The sequence below is a fragment of the Peromyscus californicus genome, unplaced genomic scaffold (assembly GCF_007827085.1).
Source record: "Peromyscus californicus insignis strain IS unplaced genomic scaffold, ASM782708v3 Scaffold_125__1_contigs__length_123873, whole genome shotgun sequence".
NCBI lineage: Eukaryota > Metazoa > Chordata > Mammalia > Rodentia > Cricetidae > Peromyscus > Peromyscus californicus.
This window is the reverse complement of record NW_026294408.1, coordinates 32954-41160: the sequence shown is the minus strand read 5'-3', so window position 1 is coordinate 41160 and position 8207 is coordinate 32954.

The window sequence follows — 8207 nt, the reverse complement described above, 5'->3', positions numbered from 1 at the left end:
AAGTGCAGTGTATTGGACGCAAGAGAAGCTACTGTTCTTCTCATTTTCCTAAGCAGAGTTGAAATAGATATGGCCCGTGTGTGTAGGAAGCACAGTTCTTTTGTTCTGAGCAAGCTGACTGTTGTGGCTCTATAGGAAACACATTAGAGTAGAAGAGTATCGCTTTGTCTACAGCAGAGTGTGTTTCTTGTAAGTCGAGCTAGTGTTGAATTCCCTTTCATAAACGGAGTTGAATCACATGGAGATTCTGCTCCTAGCAGCAAGAGTTGTTTTCTGGTAAGTTGAGTCACTCTTGTGTTCAATTGGCCATATACAGTGCAAATAGCACTCGCGTCTGTTCCCAGCAAGTGCCGTGTATTGGACGCAAGAGAAACTCCTGTTCTTGTCAGTTTCCTAAGCAGAGCTGAAATAGATATGGCCCGTGTGTGTAGGAAGCACAGTTCTTTTGTTCTGAGCAAGCTGACTGTTGTGGCTCTATAGGAAACACTGTAGAGTAGAAGAGTATCGCTTTCTCTAAAGCAGAGTGTGTTTCTTGTAAGGCGAGCTAGAGTTGAATTCCCTAACATAAACGGAGTTGAATCACTTGCAGTTTCTGGTCCTAGCAGCAAGAGTTGTTTTCTGGTAAGAAGAGTCACTATTGTGTTCAATTGGCCATACACAGTGCAAATAGCACTCGCGTCTGTTCCCAGCAAGTGCAGTGTATTGGACGCAAGAGAAGCTACTATTCTTGTCAGTTTCCTAAGCAGAGTTGAACTAGATATGACCCGTGTGTGTAGGAAGCACAGTTCTTTTGTTCTGAGCAAGCTGACTGTTGTGGCTCTACAGGAAACACAGTAGAGTAGAAGAATGCTGCTTTCTCAAAAGCACAGTGTGTTTCTTCTAAGTCCAGCTAGAGTTGAATTCCCTTCCATAAACGGAGTTGAATCACATGCAGTTTCTCTTTCTAGCAGCAAGAGTTGTTTTATTTTAAGAGGACTCACTATTGTGCTCAAATGGCCATACACAGTGCAAATAGCACTCACGTCTGTTCCCAGCAAGTGCAGTGTATTGGACGCAAGAGAAACTACTGTTCTTCTCATTTTCCTAAGAAGAGTTGAAATAGATATGGCCCGTGTGTGTAGAAAGCACAGTTCTTTTGTTCTGAGCAAGCTGACTGTTGTGGCTTTATAGGAAACACATTAGAGTAGAATAGTATCGCTTTCTCTAAAGCAGAGTGTGTTTCTTGTAAGGTGAGCTAGAGTTGAATTCCCTAACATAAACGGAGTTGAATCACTTGCAGTTTCTGGTCCTAGCAGCAACAGTTGTTTTCTTGTAAGGAGAGTCACTATTGTGCTCAATTGGTCATACACAGTGCAAATAGCACTAGCTTCTGTTCCCAGCAAGTGCAGTGTATTGGACGCAAGAGAAGCTACTGTTCTTGTCCATTTCCTAAGCTGAGTTGAACTACATATGGCCCGTGTGTGTAGGAAGCACAGTTCTTTGGTTCTGAGCAAGCTGACTGTTGTGGCTCTATAGGAAACACAGTAGAGTAAAAGAGTGCTGCTTTCTCAAAAGCAGAGTGTGTTTCTTGTAAGGCAAGCTCGAGTTGAATTCCCTTTCAAAACGGAGTTGAATCACATGCAGTTTCTGGTCCTAGCAGCAAGAGTTGTTTTCTGGTAAATAGAGTCACTATTGTGCTCAATTGGCCATACAGAGTGCAAATAGCACTCGAGTGTGTTCCCAGCAAGTGCAGTGTATTGGAGGCAAGAGAAACTCCTGTTCTTGTCAGTTTCCTAAGAAGAGTTGAAATAGATATGGCCCGTGTGAGTAGGAAGCACAGTTATTTTGTTCTGAGCAAGCTGACTGTTCTGGCTCTATAGGAAACACATTAGAGTAGAAGAGTATCGCTTTCTCTAAAGCAGACTGTGTTTTTTGTAAGGCGAGCTAGTGTTGAATTCCCTTTCATAAACGGAGTTGAATCACATGGAGATTCTGCTCCTAGCAGCAAGAGTTGTTTTCTGGTAACGAGAGTCACTATTGTGTTCAATTGGCCATACACAGTGCAAATAGCACTCGCGCCTCTTCCCAGCAAGTGCAGTGTATTGGACGCAAGAGAAGCTACTGTTCTTGTCAGTTTCCTAAGCATCGTTGAAATAGATATGGCCCGTGTGTGTAGGAAGCACAGTTCTTTTGTTCTGAGCAAGCTGACTGTTGTGGCTCTATAGGAAACACAGTAGAGTAGAAGAGTGCTGCTTTCTCAAAAGCAGAGTGTGTTTCTTGTAAGTCCAGCTAGAGTTGAATTCCCTTCCATAAACGGAGTTGAATCACATGCAGTTTCTCTTTCTAGCAGCAAGAGTTGTTTTCTTTTAAGAGGACTCACTATTGTGCTCAATTGGCCATACACAGTGCAAATAGCACTCACGTCTGTTCCCAGCAAGTGCAGTGTATTGGATGCAAGAGAAATTACTGTTCTTGTCAGTTTCCTAAGCAGAGTTGAACTATATATGGCCCGTGTGTGTAGGAAGCACTGTTCTTTTGTTCTGAGCAAGCTGACTGTTCTGGCTCCATAGGAAACACATTAGCGTAGAAGAGTATCGCTTTCTCTAAAGCAGAGTGTGTTTCTTGTAAGGCGAGCAAGAGTTGAATTCCCTAACATAAACGGAGTTGAATCACATTCAGTTTCTGGTCCTAGCAGCAAGAGTTGTTTTCTGGTAAGGAGAGTCAATATTGTGCTGAATTGGCCATACACAGTGCAAATAGCACTCACGTCTAGTTCGCAGCAAGTGTAGTGTATTGGACGCAAGAGAATCTACTGTTCTTGTCAGTTTCCTAAGCAGAGTTGAACTAGATATGGCCCGTGTGTGTAGGAAACACTGTTCTTTTGTTCTGAGCAAGCAGACTGTTCTGGCTCTATAGGAAACACTGTAGAGTAGAAGAGTGCTGTTTTCTCAAAAGCAGAGTGTGTTTCTTGTAAGGCGAGCTAGAGTTGAATTCCCTAACATAAAAGGAGTTGAATCACTTGCAGTTTCTGGTCCTAGCAGCAAGAGTTGTTTTCTGGTAAGGAGAGTCACTATTGTGCTCAATTGGCCATACACAGTGCAAAGAGCACTCGCGTCTGTTCCCAGCAAGTGCAGTGTATTGGACGCAAGAGAAGCTACTGTTCTTGTCAGTTTCCTAAGCAGAGTTGAAGTAGATATGGCTCGTGTGTGTAGGAAGCACAGTTCTTTTGTTCTGAGCAAGCTGACTGTTGTGGCTCTATAGGAAACACATTAGAGTAGAAGAGTGTTGCTTTCTCAAAAGCAGAGTGTGTTTCTTGTAAGGCGAGCTAGAGTTGAATTCCCTTTCATAAACGGAGTTGAATCACATGCATTTTCTGGTCCTAGCAGCAAGAGTTGTTTTTTGGTAAGGAGAGTCACTATTGTGCTCAATTGGCCATACACAGTGCAAATAGCACTCGCGTCTGTTCCCAGCAAGTGCAGTGTATTGGACGCAAGAGAAGCTACTGTTCTTGTCAGTTTCCTAGGCAGAGTTGAACTAGATATGGCCCGTGTGTGTAGGAAGCACAGTTCTTTTGTTCTGAGCAAGCTGACTGTTGTGACTCTATAGGAAACACAGTAGAGTAGAAGAGTGCTGCTTTCTCAAAAGCAGAGTGTGTTTCTTGTAAGACCAGCTAGAGATGAATTCCCTTCCATAAACGGAGTTGAATCACATGCAGTTTCTGTTTCTAGCAGCAAGAGTTGTTTTCTGGTAAGGAGAGTCACTATTGTGCTCAATTGGCCATACACAGTGCAAATAGCACTCACGTCTGTTCCCAGCAAGTGCAGTGTATTGGACGCAAGAGAAACTCCTGTTCTTGTCAGTTTCCTAAGAAGAGTTGAAATAGATATGGCCCGTGAAGTAGGAATCACAGTTCTTTTGCTCTGAGCAAGCTGACTGTTGTGGCTCTATAGGAAACACATTAGAGTAGAAGAGTATCGCTTTCTCTAAAGTAGAGTGTGTTTCTTGTAAGGCGAGCTAGTGTTGAATTCCCTTTCATAAACGGAGTTGAATCACATGCAGTTTCTGGTCCTAGCAGCAAGAGTTGTTTTCTGCTAAGGAGAGTCACTATTGTGCTCAATTGGCCATACACAGTGCAAATAGCACTCGCGTCTGTTCCCAGCAAGTGCAGTGTATTAGACGCAAGAGAAGCTACTGTTCTTCTCATTTTCCTAAGAAGAGTTGAAATAGATATGGCTCGGGTGTGTAGGAAGCACAGTTCTTTTGTTCTGTGCAAGCTGACTCTTGTGACTCTATGGGAAACACAGTAGAGTAACAGAGTGCTCCTTTCTCAAAAGCAGAGTGTTTTTCTTGTAAGTCCAGCTAGAGTTGAATTCCCTTCCATAAACGGAGTTGAATCACATGCAGTTTCTGGTTCTAGCAGCAAGAGTTGTTTTCTGGTAAGGAGAGTCACTATTGTGCTCAATTGGCCAAACACAGTGCAAATAGCACTCACGTCTGTTCCCAGCAAGTGCAGTGTATTGGATGCAAGAGAAATTACTGTTCTTGTCAGTTTCCTAAGCAGAGTTGAACTATATATGGCCCGTGTGTGTAGGAAGCACTGCTGTTTTGTTCTGAGCAAGCTGACTGTTCTGGCTCTATAGGAAACACATTAGCGTAGAAGAGTATCGCTTTCTCTAAAGCAGAGTGTGTTTCTTGTAAGGCGAGCAAGAGTTGAATTCCCTAACATAAACGGAGTTGAATCACATGCAATTTCTGGTCCTAGCAGCAAGAGTTGTTTTCTGGTAAGGAGAGTCACTATTGTGCTCAATTGGCCAAACACAGTGCAAATAGCACTCGCGTCTGTTCCCAGCAAGTGCAGTGTATTGGACGCAAGAGAATCTACTGTTCTTCGAATTTTCCTAAGCAGAGTTGAAGTAGATATGGCTCGTGTGTGTAGGAAGCACAGTTCTTTTGTTCTGAGCAAGCTGACTGTCGTGGCTCTATAGGATACACATTAGAGTAGAAGAGTGTTGCTTTCTCAAAAGCAGAGTGTGTTTCTTGTAAGGCAAGCTAGAGTTGAATTCCCTTTCATAAACGGAGATGAATCACATGCAGTTTCTGGTCCTAGCAGCAAGAGTTGTTCTCTGGTAAGGAGAGTCACTATTGTGCTCAATTGGCCATACACAGTGCAAATAGCACTCGCTTATGTTCCCAGCAAGTGCAGTGTATTGGACGCAAGAGAAGCTACTGTTCTTGTCAGTTTCCTAAGCAGAGTTAAACTAGATATGGCCCGTGTGTGTAGGAAGCACAGTTCTTTTGTTCTGAGCAAGCTGATTGTTGTGGCTCTATATTAAACACATTAGAGTAGAAGAGTATCGCTTTCTCTAAAGCAGAGTGTGTTTCTTGTAAGGCGAGCTGGAGTTGAATTCCCTAACATAAACGGAGTTGAATCACTTGCAGTTTCTGGTCCTAGCAGCAAGAGTTGTTTTCTGGTAAGGAGAGTCACTATTGTGCTCAAGTGGCCATACACAGTGCAAATAGCACTCGCTTCTGTTCCCAGCAAGTGCAGTGTATTGGACGCAAGAGAAGCTACTGTTCTTGTCCGTTTCCTAAGCTGAGTTGAACTACATATGTCCCGTGTGTGTAGGAAGCACATTTCTTTGGTTCTGAGCAAGCTGACTGTTGTGGCTGTATAGGAAACACAGGAGAGTAGAAGAGTGCTGCTTTCCTAAAAGCAGAGTGTGTTTCTATTAAGGGAAGCTAGAGTTGAATTCCATAACATTAACGGAGTTGAAACACTTGCAGTTTCTGGTACTAGCAGCAAGAGTTGTTTTCTGGTAAGGAGAGTCACTATTGTGCTCAATTGGCCATACACAGTGCAAATAGCACTCGCGGTGTGTAGGAAGCACAGTTCTTTTGTTCTGAGCAAGCTGACTGTTGTGGCTCTATAGGAAACGCATTAGAGTAGAAGAGTATCGCTTTCTCTAAAGCAGAGTGTGTTTCTTGTAAGGCGAGCTAGTGTTGAATTCCCTTTCATAAACGGAGTTGAATCACATGGAGATTCTGCTCCTAGCAGCAAGAGTTGTTTTCTGGTAAGGAGAGTCACTCTTGTGTTCAATTGGCCATACACAGTGCAAATAGCACTCGCGTCTGTTCCCAGCAAGTGCCGTGTATTGGACGCAAGAGAAGCTACTGTTCTTGTCAGTTTCCTAAGCAGAGTTGAACTATATATGGCCCGTGTGTGTAGGAAGTACAGTTCTTTTGTTCTGAGCAAGCTGACTGTTGTGACTCTATAGGAAACACAGTAGAGTAGAAGAGTGCTGCTTTCTCAAAAGCAGAGTGTGTTTCTTGTAAGACCAGCTAGAGTTGAATTCCCTTCCATAAACGGAGTTGAATCACATGCAGTTTCTGTTTCTAGCAGCAAGAGTTGTTTTCTGGTAAGGAGAGTCACTATTGTGCTCAATTGGCCATACACAGTGCAAATAGCACTCACGTCTGTTCCCAGCAAGTCCAGTGTATTGGACGCAAGAGAAACTCCTGTTCTTGTCAGTTTCCTAAGAAGAGTTGAAATAGATATGGCCCGTGTGAGTAGGAATCACAGTTCTTTTGCTCTGAGCAAGCTGACTGTTGTGGCTCTATAGGAAACACATTAGAGTAGAAGAGTATCGCTTTCTCTAAAGTATAGTGTGTTTCTTGTAAGGCGAGCTAGTGTTGAATTCCCTTTCATAAACGGAGTTGAATCACATGCAGTTTCTGGTCCTAGCAGCAAGAGTTGTTTCATGCTAAGGAGAGTCACTATTGTGCTCAATTTGCCATACACAGTGCAAATAGCACTCACGTCTGTTCCCAGAAAGTGCAGTGTATTGGACGCAAGAGAAATTACTGTTCTTGTCAGTTTCCTAAGCAGAGTTGAACTATATATGGCCCGTGTGTGTAGGAAGCACTGTTGTTTTGTTCTGAGCAAGCTGACTGTTCTGGCTCTATAGGAAACACATTAGCGTAGAAGAGTATCGCTTTCTCTAAAGCAGAGTGTGTTTCTTGTAAGGCGAGCAAGAGTTGAATTCCCTAACATAAACGGAGTTGAATCACATGCAGTTTCTGGTCCTAGCAGCAAGAGTTGTTTTCTGGTAAGGAGAGTCACTATTGTGCTGAATTGGCCATAAACAGTGCAAATAGCACTCACGTCTAGTTCCCAGCAAGTGCAGTGTATTGGACGCAAGAGAAACTACTGTTCTTGTCAGTTTCCTAAGCAGAGTTGAACTATATATGGCCCGTGTGTGTAGGAAGCACTGTTGTTTTGTTCTGAGCAAGCTGACTGTTCTGGCTCTATAGGAAACACATTAGCGTAGAAGAGTATCGCTTTCTCTAAAGCAGAGTGTGTTTCTTGTAAGGCGAGCTAGAGTTGAATTCCCTAACATAAACGGAGTTGAATCACTTGCAGTTTCTGGTCCTAGTAGCAAGAGTTGTTTTCTGGTAAGGAGAGTCACTATTGTGCTCAATTGGCCATACACAGTGCAAATAGCACTCGCTTATGTTCCCAGCAAGTGCAGTGTATTGGACGCAAGAGAAGCTACTGTTCTTGTCAGTTTCCTAAGCAGAGTTGAACTAGATATGGCCCGTGTGTGTAGGAAGCACAGTTCTTTTGTTCTGAGCAAGCTGACTGTTCTGGCTCTCTAGGAAACACTGGAGAGTAGAAGAGTACTGTTTTCTCAAAAGCAGAGTGTGTTTCTTGTAAGGCGAGCTAGAGTTGAATTCCCTTTCATAAACGGAGTTGAATCACATGCAGTTTCTGGTCCTAGGTGCAAGAGTTGTTTTCTGCTAAGGAGAGTCACTATTGTGCTCAATTGGCCATACACAGCGCAAATAGCACTCGCGTCTGTTCCCAGCAAGTGCGGTGTATTGGACGTAAGAGTAGCTACTGTTCTTCTCATTTTCCTAAGCAGAGTTGAAATAGATATGGCCCGTGTGTGTAGGAAGCACAGTTCTTTTTGTTCTGAGCAAGCTGACTGTTGTGGCTCTATAGGAAACACAGTAGAGTAGAAGAGTGTTGCTTTCTCAAAAGCAGAGTGTGTTTCTTGTAAGTCTAGCTAGAGTTGAATTCCCTTCCATAAACAGAGTTGAATCACCTGCAGTTTCTGTTTCTAGCAGCAAGAGTTGTTTTCTGGTAAGAGGACTCACTATTGTGCTGAATTGGCCATACACAGTGCAAATAGCACTCACGTCTGTTCCCAGCAAGTGCAGTGTATTGG